This window comes from Pelobates fuscus, chromosome 8 (genome assembly GCF_036172605.1).
Source record: "Pelobates fuscus isolate aPelFus1 chromosome 8, aPelFus1.pri, whole genome shotgun sequence".
Lineage (NCBI taxonomy): Eukaryota > Metazoa > Chordata > Amphibia > Anura > Pelobatidae > Pelobates > Pelobates fuscus.
In genome coordinates, this window is record NC_086324.1 from 16,241,765 (window position 1) to 16,257,037 (window position 15,273).

Here is a 15,273-nt window from a genome sequence, read left to right on the forward strand (position 1 = left end):
AGCAGGGGGGTAGGGGATGCAGTGGGAGCAGGGGGTAGGGGATGCAGTGGGAGCAGGGGGGTAGGGGATGCAGTGGGAGCATGGGGGGTAGGGGATGCAGTGGGAGCAGGGGGGTAGGGGATGCAGTGGGAGCAGGGGGTAGGGGATGCAGTGGGAGCAGGGGGTAGGGGATGCAGTGGGAGCAGGGGGTAGGGGATGCAGTGGGAGCAGGGGGTAGGGGATGCAGTGGGAGCAGGGGGTAGGGGATGCAGTGGGAGCAGGGGGGTAGGGGATGCAGTGGGAGCAGGGGGGTAGGGGATGCAGTGGGAGCAGGGGGGTAGGGGATGCAGGGGGGTAGGGGATGCAGTGGGAGCAGGGGGGTAGGGGATGCAGTGGGGGTAGGGGATGCAGTGGGAGCAGGGGGTAGGGGATGCAGTGGGAGCAGGGGGGTAGGGGATGCAGTGGGAGCAGGGGGGTAGGGGATGCAGTGGGAGCAGGGGGGTAGGAGATGCAGTGGGAGCAGGGGGGTAGGGGGGATAGGGGATGCAGTGGGAGCAGGGGGGGTAGGAGATGCAGTGGGAGCAGGGGGGATAGGGGATGCAGTGGGAGCAGGGGGGGTAGAGATGCAGTGGGAGCAAGGGGGGTAGGGGATGCAGTGGGAGCAGGGGGGGTAGGGGATGCAGTGGGAGCAGGGGGTAGGGGTGATAGGGGATGCAGTGGGAGCAGGGGGGTAGGGGATGCAGTGGGAGCAGTGGGAGCAGGGGATGCAGTGGGAGCAGGGGGGTAGAGGGGATGCAGTGGGAGCAGGGGGGGTAGGAGATGCAGTGGGAGCAGGGGGGATAGGGGATGCAGTGGGAGCAGGGGGGGTAGAGATGCAGTGGGAGAAAGGGGGGTAGGGGATGCAGTGGGAGCAGGGGGGTAGGGGATGCAGTGGGAGCAGGGGGTAGGGGTGATAGGGGATGCAGTGGGAGCAGGGGGGTAGGGGATGCAGTGGGAGCAGGGGGGTAGGGGGGATAGGGGATGCAGTGGGAGCAGGGGGGGTAGGAGATGCAGTGGGAGCAGGGGGGATAGGGGATGCAGTGGGAGCAGGGGGGATAGGGGATGCAGTGGGAGCAGGGGGGATAGGGGATGCAGTGGGAGCAAGGGGGGTAGGGGATGCAGTGGGAGCAGGGGGGTAGGGGATGCAGTGGGAGCAGGGGGTAGTGGTGATAGGGTATGCAGTGGGAGCAGGGGGGTAGGGGATGCAGTGGGAGCAGGGGGGTAGGGGATGCAGTGGGAGCAGGGGGGTAGGGGATGCAGTGGGAGCAGGGGGTAGGGGATGCAGTGGGAGCAGGGGGTACTGGATGCAGTGGGAGCAAGGGGGGGTAGGGGATGCAGTGGGAGCAAGGGGGGGTAGGGGATGCAGTGGGAGTAAGGGGGGGTAGGGGATGCAGTGGGAGCAAGGGGGATAGGGGATGCAGTGGGAGCAAGGGGGATAGGGGATGCAGTGGGAGCAAGGGGGATAGGGGATGCAGTGGGAGCAAGGGGGGGTAGGGGATGCAGTGGGAGCAAGGGGGATAGGGGATGCAGTGGGAGCAGGGGGTAGGGAGGATAGGGGATGCAGTGGTAGCAGGGGGGTAGAGGTGCAGTGGGAGCAAGGGGGGGTAGGGGATGCAGTGGGAGCAGGGGGGTAGGGGATGCAGTGGGAGCAAGGGGGGGTAGGGGATGCAGTGGGAGCAAGGGGGGGTAGGGGATGCAGTGGGAGCAGGGGGGTAGGGGATGCAGTGGGATCAAGGGGGGGTAGGGGATGCAGTGGGAGCAAGGGGGGTAGGGGATGCAGTGGGAGCAGGGGGTAGGGGATGCAGTGGGAGCAGGGGGGGTAGGGGATGCAGTGGGAGCAAGGGGGTAGGGGATGCAGTGGGAGCAAGGGGGGTAGGGGATGCAGTGGGAGCAGGGGGGTAGGGTATGCAGTGGGAGCAGGGGGGGTAGGGGATGCAGTGGGAGCAAGGGGGATAGGGGATGCAGTGGGAGCAAGGGGGTAGGGGATGCAGTGGGAGCAAGGGGGGTAGGGGATGCAGTGGGAGCAAGGGGTAGGGGATGCAGTGGGAGCAAGGGGGGGTAGGGGATGCAGTGGGAGCAAGGGGGATAGGGGATGCAGTGGGAGCAGGGGGTAGGGAGGATAGGGGATGCAGTGGTAGCAGGGGGGTAGAGGTGCAGTGGGAGCAAGGGGGGGGTAGGGGATGCAGTGGGAGCAGGGGGTAGGGGATGCAGTGGGAGCAAGGGGGGGTAGGGGATGCAGTGGGAGCAAGGGGGGGTAGTGGATGCAGTGGGTGCAGGGGGGTAGGGGATGCAGCGGGAGCAAGGGGGGGTAGGGGATGCAGTGGGAGCAAGGGGGTAGGGGATGCAGTGGGAGCAGGGGGTAGGGGATGCAGTGGGAGCAGGGGGGGTAGGGGATGCAGTGGGAGCAAGGGGGTAGGGGATGCAGTGGGAGCAAGGGGGGGTAGGGGATGCAGTGGGAGCAGGGGGGTAGGGTATGCAGTGGGAGCAGGGGGGGTAGGGGATGCAGTGGGAGCAAGGGGGATAGGGGATGCAGTGGGAGCAAGGGGGTACGGGATGCAGTGGGAGCAAGGGGGGGTAGGGGATGCAGTGGGAGCAAGGGGGTAGGGGATGCAGTGGGAGCAAGGGGGGGTAGGGGATGCAGTGGGAGCAAGGGGGATAGGGGATGCAGTGGGAGCAGGGGGTAGGGAGGATAGGGGATGCAGTGGTAGCAGGGGGGGTAGAGGTGCAGTGGGAGCAAGGGGGGTAGGGGATGCAGTGGGAGCAGGGGGGTAGGGGATGCAGTGGGAGCAAGGGGGGGTAGGGGATACAGTGGGAGCAGGGGGTAGGGGATGCAGTGGGAGCAGGGGGGGTAGGGGATGCAGTGGGAGCAGGGGGGTAGGGGATGCAGTGGGAGCAGGGGGGGTAGGGGATGCAGTGGGGGTAGGGGATGCAGTGGGAGCAGGGGGGGGTAGGGGATGCAGTGGGGGTAGGGGAAGCAGTGGGAGCAAGGGGGGTAGGGGCTCCCAAAACCCTCCCAAACCTTACCTCTCTGGTGGTCCTCTTCTGTAGGAACCTCACAATGCTGACACACTGCCTGTAAGTCTGCTCAGGGCAGCTCCGCACAGCTCACTGTGACTGGTGATGTCACTTCCTGCATAACCAGCCGCAGGGAGCTGCCCTGAACAGTGTTACAGGCAGCTCAGTGAGGCTGTGTTTGGAGACAGGCACACTGAGGGGCAGCCTAGTGGGGTCTTTAGAAGGCCCCTATAGCTGTCCCTCAGTGTGCCCTGCACGGAGGAGATGATTAGTAGCAGCAGGGGCCCGCGGACGGCTGTGCGGGCCCCTTGCTGAGTGCAGGCTGGCTGGGGAGATAGTTTAACTCCCCAGCTCAGCAGTTACTTACTGAAGCAGTATGTGGGGCTCGGGCCCCCCAGGACCGCCGGGACCATGACAACTCTTATGGTTGTCATGCCTTGATGGCGGCCCTGCCGTTAGAGACCGCTCTCCGAACAGGAGACCATTAGTCAATGGACCCCATTCCTTTTCCTCAACTCTACGAGTTTGGTGTCCAACTTGGAAAGGGTTGCCATGTGGTGTTAGGCCCCTATGCCATGTTTGTAGTGCCCAGGATGCGTAAATAGTATCTTAGCCAGTGGGTAGAACAGTTATCTAGGGTTTTAAAACCCTTTTTTCACTTCCCGACCGGAGCGGAACCAAGAGGTCACCCCTGTGGTGTCGAATTCTGTAGTGTCATGCTATATTATTGTGGAGAAATGGGCGAGGGCGTTCGACCCAGAGTTGAACATGCCATCTTATTTTCATAGGCTTTTGTAACTAGAAGTGTATGAATCATGTCCGATGGCCTGGCAGCTCCCTATTTTGACGATCTCTGTGTGTTTTCCGTCTGTGCGGTGGTCAAATAATAGGAACACCGTGGGTCTCGAGAAATATCGTCCTCCCCTTTGTCCGCGGATTTTCGGGAATCTTCCTTCTAAAATCTAAAATCTTCCTTCTTTCGGACATATCGGGGATCCGTTTGTTTCAGGGCTCACCTAGTTTTCCGAGGGGCCGTGCTGGTACCCTTCCAGTGTCGTTCGGATACGGGTGCTTGGTCTTAGGGGTCTTGTAGCCCATAAGTTCATTGGCAAGTGGGACACCGTGGTCCACCATCTCTGGAAGACCCTGACTCCACATCTTGAGGATTGCCGTTTCTACTGAGGCTGCAACAGCGGCATTTACCATAGACTGAAAGTCCTAAAGTGTGAGTCTGAGGAATATATATTGGGTTCAGGTACAGATGTAAACATGTTAGGACATACAGCGCGCCTCCACGTACAACTGGGTGTTATTCAGGGTATCAGGCAATCAGAGCCTAGTGTTAGTGAGGCAGTAATGGCATATAGCCAGAAGAGGCAATGCGACCAGAAATAACTGTCGAGTTGAAATGGGGTGGTAGCTCCTGTGAAATAGGGAGACATGAGGAGTCTCAATACCGTGTTATGGGTTCATCCTAGTTATGTCCCACTAAGGTGGGGTCAGTACCACTGAGGGGATCACCCTCAAGAGTATGCGTAGAATAGATGGGTCCCCTGGTTGCATCACAGAGGTGATGTAGTATGGTACTGTTCCAGCATGCAGTCCATATATAGCACCAAGACAGGGGGTCACCCCTATTACGGTGTCTCAGTGGTTTAGAATGCTTGGGGGGCACACCAGCTTAAAGGGGGATCACCCCTAGAAACCGCTCGCCATTACTTGATGTGTATATATAAATATGCTTGGGGTCCACAAACAGGTATAAATAGTAATTCAGTAAACTAAATCCAAGTACAATACAACAAATGTAATAAAATATGCTCAGAACAAAATACTCTGACCTGTGCCTGGCTGGAGCAGCAAAGAAAGGGGAAGTGCTATGCCTGCCAGGGCTTTATATAGAATGTGTTACTTGTTTCTGATTGCTTTAATTTTTATGATTGACTTGTGCTGCTGGAGGCATAAGTAAAGAAAGTTATGCAAAATATGAAGCCTCCTGTTATGTTGCACAGTGTATGCTATCTTAATGGAGATGTTGGGTTTAGTGGGGTGTATAGGGTTATTACAATTCAGAAAGTATATAGATGTAAGGAACCCCCCCCCCCCCCCCACATAGTATAGGAAAGCATGTGAGAGTACTCCTCCACTACAGATGTTGTGAATTATAACTCCTATTATTCTTAGGTAGAGACAGTCATTTAAACTTCCACAACCTCTCAGTGTCCACGCAAGGTTAGGGGTTTATACATTGAATGGTAAGTGTTAATCTCGCTCGTGAGGAAGCGCAGGTCAGACCACCTTACCAGCAAGTTCCCCTGGGCAGACCCCTAACAGCGCTAGTTCACTAATATTTCAGTTTTATTAGAACATCTTTATCTGATACATAAAGAACCACCGTTCATATTAGTGATAAAGCAGGACTTGATTGGCAGAGCTAATTACTGAGTGGCACATGGAGACGCTATATATAGGGGGTAAAGGCACGTGTCAAAAGGCCCTGCAGATTAATTGTACCTGTAGCTGGGCAGAGCTTTTCATGTATCACCCTTCAGCATGAAGAAATTAAATGTAGGTTTAATGGAGGGTTATGTAGCAAATGTAGGCAGGCTTAACTTTTTCTGACCCTTCTAAATTTAGCACAATATACAGTGAATTGCTATTCTGAGGCATGTGCTGCTATTCAGTGCCAATACCATAATAATTTATTTTTTTACATACCTCAGCTAGATTTTCCCACGGGAGACCTTTTACAAGGCTCTTAGAGCAATCCTAGAGAACCCTCAATTTGCATGCAATCGGGCGTAATTAATAATAGTTTGGCAGCACTTTGCGAGTAATGCTTTGCAGACTCGGGGTTAAAGTTTTATGGAGAGAATATGCATATTGGGCAAACTTCTCACACTCTTATAAAATCACGCTCCCCCTTCTCAGTGAAATATGTTGAAAAGACTTTAATTGTAAATGAATGGCCACAGGCAGATTATTTCATTCTAATGTGAGCCCTGTTGTACCCTGTTGTAAATCAGAGATGCAAAATAAATCTCTGTTAGGGTCACTGGTAGTTAAAGATGTAGGCATTTCACAAAATATTCAACTTGTGTAACGAAATAATATTTTTCTCCACCTCTATAACCAAACAGCAACATGATACCATATTCCTAACATTTAAAGGGACACTATAGTAGCGGTTTTCCTGACACTATAGTACCCTGAGGGTGCCCCCACCCTCAGGGTCACCCTCCCGCGGCGCTGAAGGGGTTAAAACCCCTTCAGCTACTCACCCTTTTCCCCCGCCGGGCTCCCTTACCTCTCCTCCCCCGCCAACGTCAGCATCCTTGTCTGACGTCACCGGCGCCGAATGCGCATGCTTTCCTATGGAGGCTCTGCGTGATTGAGGCATAATATGCCTCAATCATTGCCGATGCGTCTCTAGTGGCTGTCCGGAAGACAGCCACTAGAGGCTGGCTTAACCCCAGATGTAAACATAGCAGTTTCTACATCAGGCAGGGTTTACCCTAGAGCAGGGGTAGGCAACCTTCGGCTCTACAGATGTTTTGGACTACATCTCCCATAATGCTTTTACAGCCATATTGCTGGCAAAGCATCAAGGGAGATGTAGTCCACAACATCTGTAGAGCCGAAGGTTGCCTACCCCTGCCCTAGAGGGACCTGACACCCAGACCACTTCATAGAGCTGAAGTGGTCTGGGTGACTATAGTGTCCCTTTAATGTGGAAAAAGAGGGACCCTTTCATTTTAGGGGTGTTAGTGGGGGTGTGGCCGAGGTGGGGCTGTTCTAGGAAATTCTAGGTAACCTACTAATAATGTATACAACTGAATGTAAATGTAATTTAGAACAAAAATAACATATCTTGTTTTATAAACACATTTATAGAGTTCCTAGAAAAGAGGAAACCTAGGACAGAAAAGAGGACAGAGGAGTTTGGGTCCAAAGTAGGGACTGTCTCTCCTAAATAGGGACACTTGGGAGTTATGTTGAGACTTCTTAAATACACCCTGCCATTTTTGTTCTTTCAATTTACCAGTAGTAATGCCTCTTTTACCTTAATAATGATACTCTCCATTCCACCTCTTTCAATTGGACCTTATTCATATTTATTATCTTTTCAGTATATCAATACCTGGATGCAGTCATTTTGTTTGCCGCTGTCCATGTCTGCAGTTTGCCTTCGGTGGGATTGTTCTGACGGACGGATTGTGGGTAACTTAACTTAGCGGCTAAAATGGAACTTTGCTTAAGCTCAGCCTATTCTCAAAGAGTACACTTCCCATGAGAAAAACAAGTTCCTACGTTATCCTATGTATAACAACAACAAAAAAAAAAATGAAATAAAAGAAAAAGATAGAAACCAGAAAAATGGTTAATTTACAAACACATTTTGCAAAATGACAGCACTGCTTTAATAATGTGTGTGTTTGTTTAAAATGAACCAACGGTTCCAGAGGGTCTCAGGGCTTCCTTGCGTAGGGTCCATTATATATATATACACCAAAAAATCTATTATCGGCTGAAATTATGAGCACTCTTTGCACACACAGCAGAACAAGATCGTGAAACAGCAGGTGAGCTGAGAGGCAGCCACCACCCCCACAACGTCCTATCTCTTCAGCAACCACTCAGCAGGAAGTCACTTGCCTCTTTCCTCAAAGATCTCTACTCGGATTGACCTAATTAACCTGTCATCTTTGTGTCTATTACCATATTAATGAGAAAATTGTTTATGCTCTGATCTTACATACACGTGTTCTACCTTTCAAAGGGGTCCTAAAAAAATCATCTACAAGTGCTTGTTTCTTTGCCAGAAAATCTCAGATCCTGTCGAGATTCCATTTTTTCTGTTGAGTTTTGTTACATTTATTTCAAAGGATAATAAATGATTGCACTATTTAAGGCAATGTAGACGCTGGTATGTGATTAGATTCACAGCTATATGACTCCCACAATCGACACGTTGTCTACCGAATTGTGTTAGAGGAACTAGACTCAAAGGATGTCACATGTGCAGGTTTTATGCCCAAAGCTCTGACCCTTTTGGGTCATGTTAGGAAACTTGATTTCTCTGACACTAAACGGATATTTCCATTGAAACCGTGGATCTTTCTGTTATTAAAAAAAAAATATTTAGAAGGTCTGGCAAAATGTAAAATCAATTATCGTTGAAAAATAACTGGTTGCCTGAAAGACTTTTGTAGAGGAGAAGCAATTTGTCTCTTTGCAAAAATTTTCCAAAATTTCAATGATCCATTTTTTGATGGATAATTTCACAACCCTGGTTAGTACCCGTTTCTATGATCATCCTCCTTCCCAACGTTCTTGGTGTTGGGCCAGATGTTATTCAGTTTGTTTAGGCCTATGACCAGTGGATATTGTGTAATGTCAGACGAGTTCACAGCAATAAAAACATTTTGTTTGCCTAAAAAAAGTTTTGCTTCCATCGATTTGAGTTTCGTCCATGTAGCTACCAAATAAAATGATTTAGACGGACCAAAACGGAGCGAAAATTGTCCAATCGGGTCCTCCATCCCTTGTAGCATTTCTTCCCATAATTATCTCTATCTCCGTCCTATACCTTAGACCTCAAGAAACAACAGCAGTTAATTTCCACTAAGCACAACCCACCTGTCCCTCCTCTTGTACTCTGTTTATCCCCCGATTGTTGGTGCTTCATAAATGCCAGTAATAATAAAAATAATAATACTGCAAAATATGAATATTATGAGTATATTTTGCTGTACACTGAGAGGGTATTTTCTATCATTTGGCTCACAAATTAAGTGAGAAGAAGTAACCAATAGGGGAGAAAGAGGAGGTGCATTAAAAATATCTAATTACGACATAATTATAATAATTATTATTAAAACAAAATAATACAGATTTTTTTTTATGGCTTTGTCATTTTGGGATTTGGGATTTCGGTCGAACTGCTGATCGCCCAAAATATGGACAAATTGCATTTCCTTTCAAACTGAATGCACAAGTCTAGGTAATATTCACCACTTTCTGCTTACATCCAGTGATATGACTTGCAGCATTCCTTAAGATACTCTTGGTAATTGTTATTCGCTGTTTTATTGTAACAACTTTTTATTACATTCTAAGATTCTAATAAATTCTGACTTATAAAAATGTATTTAAATTTAATGTATATAGTTAATTAATACAACTGGGAGATCAGGCAAGTGTTGGGTAATTATTATTTAAATGTATGTGGTTAGGTTGCCAGAGATTAATGGACAACACAAGACATCTATCAGATCAGGGAGTTGGGCAACCTCTGACTAGCAAATATAAGACAGAGCTCATTAAAGGTGCAGGAAAATGGTCAATTTTTGATCATTCAGTAAACTTGGCTGGGGTAATTTCCTTACTAGGAGGCGTGAGACAAAGATAGGTGAGAATCATACTGCCCCCTGCTGGAGGTAATTGTAAATGCAATTTGCACCGACAGAGTGCAGATGGAACTTATATGGAGTGTGGTTTGCAACATCATAGTTCAGCAAATGTCTCTCTTCTCCAATATCATTATTACACGCTTTTGAATTTTCTTGAGGGTATTGGAAAGCGTGTGTAATATTTCTGTAGAGTGCACTGGTTACATCTTTCCAGACTGAAAATATCTCTAATTTTATTCTGCAGAAAAAAAGCCGATTATGTTAAATTTATATTGGTTTTAAAATAAACAGATACTACCACTTTAATGTTCAAAGCACAATTTAAAAAAAAAAAACTAAAAAAAAACTGTGTTTCATTTTAATTAAATGAATCTGTTTATTTGATATTTTTATTTAATTTTTTTTCTCTAACCGCTGGATAAAAGCACTTGTTAATCTTGTTATAAAACCCTTGCTGGATCCTAGTACCATGAACTTGCTGCCTAAGGCATATGTGTGGAATGGATTCTTCTAAAAGCGTTCACTGATTTTCATCTCAGCAAAATTGTGAGCTTTTTAGTTAATGTGATCATTTAAGAACATGCCTGTTTCTAAGAATATTAATATATATGCTGATTTTTGCTCAAAGAGAAATTATAGTCCAAAACAATACGTGTGCACCACTTACCATTAAAGTAGACACCTGCTTCACCAAGTACCTATATACCTATAAACCCTTAACAAAGAATACCAGTTTCCCTGCATTGGTATAAATTAGAAATATATTTTTATCATTTTTTTCTGTACGTATGTTGCACACTTAACCCAATGGCCAATGGCTAACTAACAAGACAATGGCAAAAGAATTGTTTCAACGAAATACAAGGTAAGCAGTACAGGTTCTTGCACAAAGCAGTAGTTCTAATGAATTGCTGATCATTTTATGATTAAATTCCAAAATAGCTAAAAATGTATACAAAGTTACCAGCCACTGGCGGGTGAAAATTCACCCCTGGTTGGTGTGCTTCGGACGCTTCAGGCTTTCAGCGGCTAGTAACTTTTAGGCATGACTTGTAGTGAAGGTCTTGAAATTTTGAGCCTTGTTTGGACCTGTTCATTGAGATTTTTGGGCTCCTGTCTTTTGGGGACAGGAAGGTGTCTGGATATTGTAAGAAGCGATAAGGCAATTTCCACTGGTCTAATTCTGGTTGACTACCTTGGGAGCTGGAAGATTTTGCCAGCTGTGAGTGCTGACAGACCAGTCTTCTAGACTCCCCGGAATGTTTTGTATCACTGTTCTAGGGGTATGATAGTATTGTATGATTAACTAGAGGACTGCCATGGGCTGAGACCTTCAGGGCTAGTTGGGGTGCAATGGGTATAGTCCACAAAAGATCCCCAAAAAAACAGTTTTTATGCCAGAAGTTAGAGATTTTTTTCTAACTTGGGTATGTTGGTCTAAATTGTGTAAGTTTTCATTCAGCTTGTCTGGTCCTCTATTTTTTTTTTTTTTTTTTTTTTTTTAGCAATTCTCTAATACAGGTCTGAACAAGCTTCAAACTAAAATAGGAGTTATAAAACTGCAAATCCCATCACATCAAAGCAGCAGAATAATGTGTGTTCTTATGCATGCGCTAGTCTAACGTTTAATTTTAGCTTTTTCGGTCACTCAATTGTCCCCGTTTTCTGCCACCAGATATTCTATATGTCATTTTTTGTTTATTTAGTATTGTTCGATATATTATTTTTCATTCATATTTATTCAGTGTTTTTCTGCTAGCAATCTATTCATTCCTCACAAGCCTTTTCGCCCTTTCCTTGTGCAAGCTCTGACTGATTTTTCTCTCGAATGCTTCCCTTTACTCCTGTATCTTCATTACACTCTGACTCTTTTCTTCCCTTCTTTTTCCTTATCTCTTCAGTACTCAGCCAGTAATATCCCGTCTACATATAGATTTAGCCGGCTCAGTCCGAGGCAGTAATGTGGCTGTCCGATTGGCTCAGATCTTGTTACGCGTGACTTTGTCTAGGGAGCTTCATGAAGCCTGCGCCCTTCTGATTTCCAAAGCTCTCCCTCTGCGCTTTACTGCCAAAAATCCTGCTTTGTTCCCAGTCCAAGAGACTTATCTCTCACTTACACAGACTGGCATCCTGCCGGCTAAATCCCACCACTGAACCCAAGACAAACTCGCTCTAAGCCTGCATGCAATACAGAGCCTCATCCTCCACTATTGCTGCTCCTTCTGGCTTCTGATTTATAAGTCCGGACAGTCCACGGTTACAAGCAAGTATCAGATTTTAACCCTTTAAAACCAGAGGCTGAAGGAAAGCTAAGTCAGCGAGATATTTGAATCAGACAATTTATTAGCAAATTAAAATTAAGGGATAGTCCTATGCCATGCATTTAAATGTTTTTGAGGAGAATATACAAATGTCTTGCAAGCAATGTGTTTCTAAATAATGTTTTTTAGTCTTTTTAGTTAGTTTTGTGTATTTAAAAATACTAAAAACCATCGTTCAGCTGGGTTGCACCAAGTCTGCTCGACCAATCCGAGACCAGATTAGCCATTGTTTTTTTTTTTTTAAACCAGAACATTTCTGTGCTCAGTTCAATGGCCTCGGTTTTTATTTTATTTATTAATGATATTAAAGCAGACATCGAATACAAGTTTTTTTTAGAAATGGGTAAGAGAGCATTTGAACTGAGCTATGAAACGCGTGGGTACTTTGCAAATAAACATCTATGAGCAACGTAGCAAATCATTTTCTCATGAAGTTGCCATAAGCTCTAGAACACAACCATTCTGCAACACATCAAAGGTGAATTCTAGAACATTTCCACCTTAATGGGAAAGGACGATACTTGCTGTAACGGCTACCCAAGTAGTAAGGGGGTATCAGCCGTTGGCGACGTCCTTTTCCTGGCAAGCTGCTGTGTAGTAATGGAGCTCTTAATCCCATCCACGAAATCCAAGGGTAGAGTCAGGCATAGCTGTAAACTGGAACAGAGTCACGGTACAATAAATCCCCTCCAAGAACGAGACGAGGCTACATTTTGAAAGGTCAAGCAGAACTGAACTTTTATTCACCTAACTTCCTTATAAAGGATTCTCCCATGCAAGGGAGGGATTTACAAGAATTACACAAGACACCAATCAGACATGAGTTACCTCCCACACATCTCCTCCCCTCAGATAAGCAAGTAACACAATTAACAAGCACACAATTTTACCATAGTTTTGGATGTACACCAAATACTTGGGGTACATTCATAAATTTAGTATCCCCAGAAAGCCCTAGTCTGTGGGTACAACATAGTCAAAAATCATCCCATTCGGTAAAGGGGTTCGGGAGATATAGAGTTTCAAAGTTTTGACCGACCGCACAGACACACTAGCTGAAAATAGTTCCATAAGATTTGGCCTTGCGGTCAGTCCTCATTCGTGCGGTAAAAGGGCACAAAAATCTTGCCATCCATTCGGTTCTTGATGGTCGCTAGAATCCCCATAGTCTATAAAGTCTTTCTACCGAACAGCAGGGGGGTTCGGTAGTTTTGGCACGAATTCCTGGTGTTATGGAGGTCTCAGCGGTGTTGGCCTACTCGAGTGTCCGATTTTGTTTCCTGACGCTCGACGGCAAATCACCGCTGATGGCCGCAGCCACGTGTAAAAGTCCAGAAATGGTGGCCACCTAGTACATGAGACAAGGAATTTGTGCGTTTGTATACGAACAGCAAAGGTCGACCTGGGAGGTAAAATACCACATAATTAACAGCCGGGTGGTCCAGTGTTCGGTAGTTTGATTCGTTCTTTTACAGGTCGAATTTCTACGGATGGCATAAAATAAACAAATTCTGCTGATTATTCCACATGAACCAGGTAATCCATTCCAGGGTGGTTATAGTCTCTGAAAAGGGCTGACTTAGCAACAAATATTCTCAGGTAATTGTAAGGTTCTGATTACAGAACTGCAGGGCCATAGTCGCAGGGCAGGAGGCTAGCAATAAGTCCTCTCCAATGCCCAGTGGCAAAGGGCAATTTGTCACACTTGCTAGCTCAGTTTTACTGTTACTTGAAACTCATTATCTAAGAAGACTACAATGTTGAATAGGAAATGTGTGATATTCTAAACTTTCATTACTAAACATGTTCAGTTCCATCTGAGATGATCTTTTTTTCCCATTAATGTCTCCCCAGTGTGCACTTGCACGGTGGCAAAATTATTCAAATATGAGAAAGGTAAAATGCATACAGCGTATTAATGAATAGTGAATCCCATATGGTACGGTGAACCTATAGCATAGACCCTTTCAGTGAAGGGGTTAATCTGATAAATTCAACCTTGCATTTTTCCAGAACTCCCCAACCTCATTAGAAAACCTGGGCTTTGTCAGGTCATCTGCAGGCTGTATTTAATGAGACCAGCAAATATTATTTTACTCCATGAAATTTCTCAAAAGTAGATGACTTGTGGAAGATTTCACAATGAGGTATGTGAGCCGGATAATAATAATGGCAAAGAAATATTAATTTAAAAAACTGGATATTCTTTTGGATGAAAAAAATGGAATTGGGGATTAGAAGTCAGAGTTTAAACAGGTGCAGCAAAAAATGTGAATTTACTGGAAAAAAATACTAAATACTTCTATTATTAAAAATGCAATCTTTCACAATGCTATTCTTCTCGATATTTGACATGGTTACAAACCTTCAATAATTAGCAAAAATACAATGTTATTGTTAAACGAGAAACCATTCACTATCACAGAAGAATTTGTGAATGATAAAATGGCAGGTTACTACCAAGGTGTGTGTGTAACTGTAAGGGAGTCGAACAGCTACAGGAGTTGAACAGCTACAGTAGCTGAAAAGAAAGAAAATTAACACTGTAGTGTAGTACACAAGGCAAAATAGGAGATGTCACAAAGCTAAGCATTTTTTTAAACACAAGCTCTCTTTATGAGCCAGTAAAGAGAGCAAGCTTAGAAAAAAATAAAAAAAAATAAAGCAGAGACTGTGCTAATTACATTCATAATAACATGGGTATAAACTGTCCGGCTTGCATCAATTGTACACGAAAACACAAAAATAAGTCCTGCACTCAAACTCCCACTATTCCTGGGCAGCAGTAATGACCATAGTACACATGACCCCATGTTTCCCCTATTAAAGGTTAATAAGTATGTAGGGGTTTAAGAAAAATACCCCTCTCCGTCTCATTAAAGATATCTTTGCATAAGGTCAAGGAAGCAACGTGAATAGCCACCTAAGAGGTTTGCATTGACGTGACAGGTGGACTTGTATCTAATGGCCATTGGAGTTACTGAATTCGATTTTTTTAAATATGCATAGGCATTTGGTCTAGTGCGCAGGTAACTCTTTTTTTTTTTTTTGGATCAATTGTACACTGCCTGAAACTGCTTGTGAACATGTGTGAAAATACAAGAACAAGTTGACTTTTGAGTGTCACAATGTCCACTTGCCATCATTAGATACCAGTTTGGTTTGCAGTGTTTGGAAGGGATGTGCATGGGCAAAAGATTTGGTTTGGTTCGGAAATATGGGTAAGTAAAAGAAAATGTCTCTACTTCAGCAATTCGGACCAATGGCATTCAGTTGGAACTTCAGAACTTCGTAAGCATCCAAATGTCCGAATTGCATGAAACTAATTGCACATGTCTATTAAGTGGTTGTGGTGGCAGTCCGGGCACTGGGAGCACAATAGATGTGTAAGTGGTTGTGGTGGCAATCCTGGCATCGGGAGCCCTACAGATGTGTAAGTGGTTGTGGTGGCAGTCCCGGCACTGGGAGACGGGAGCCTTACAGATGTGTAAGTGGTTTCGTGGCAA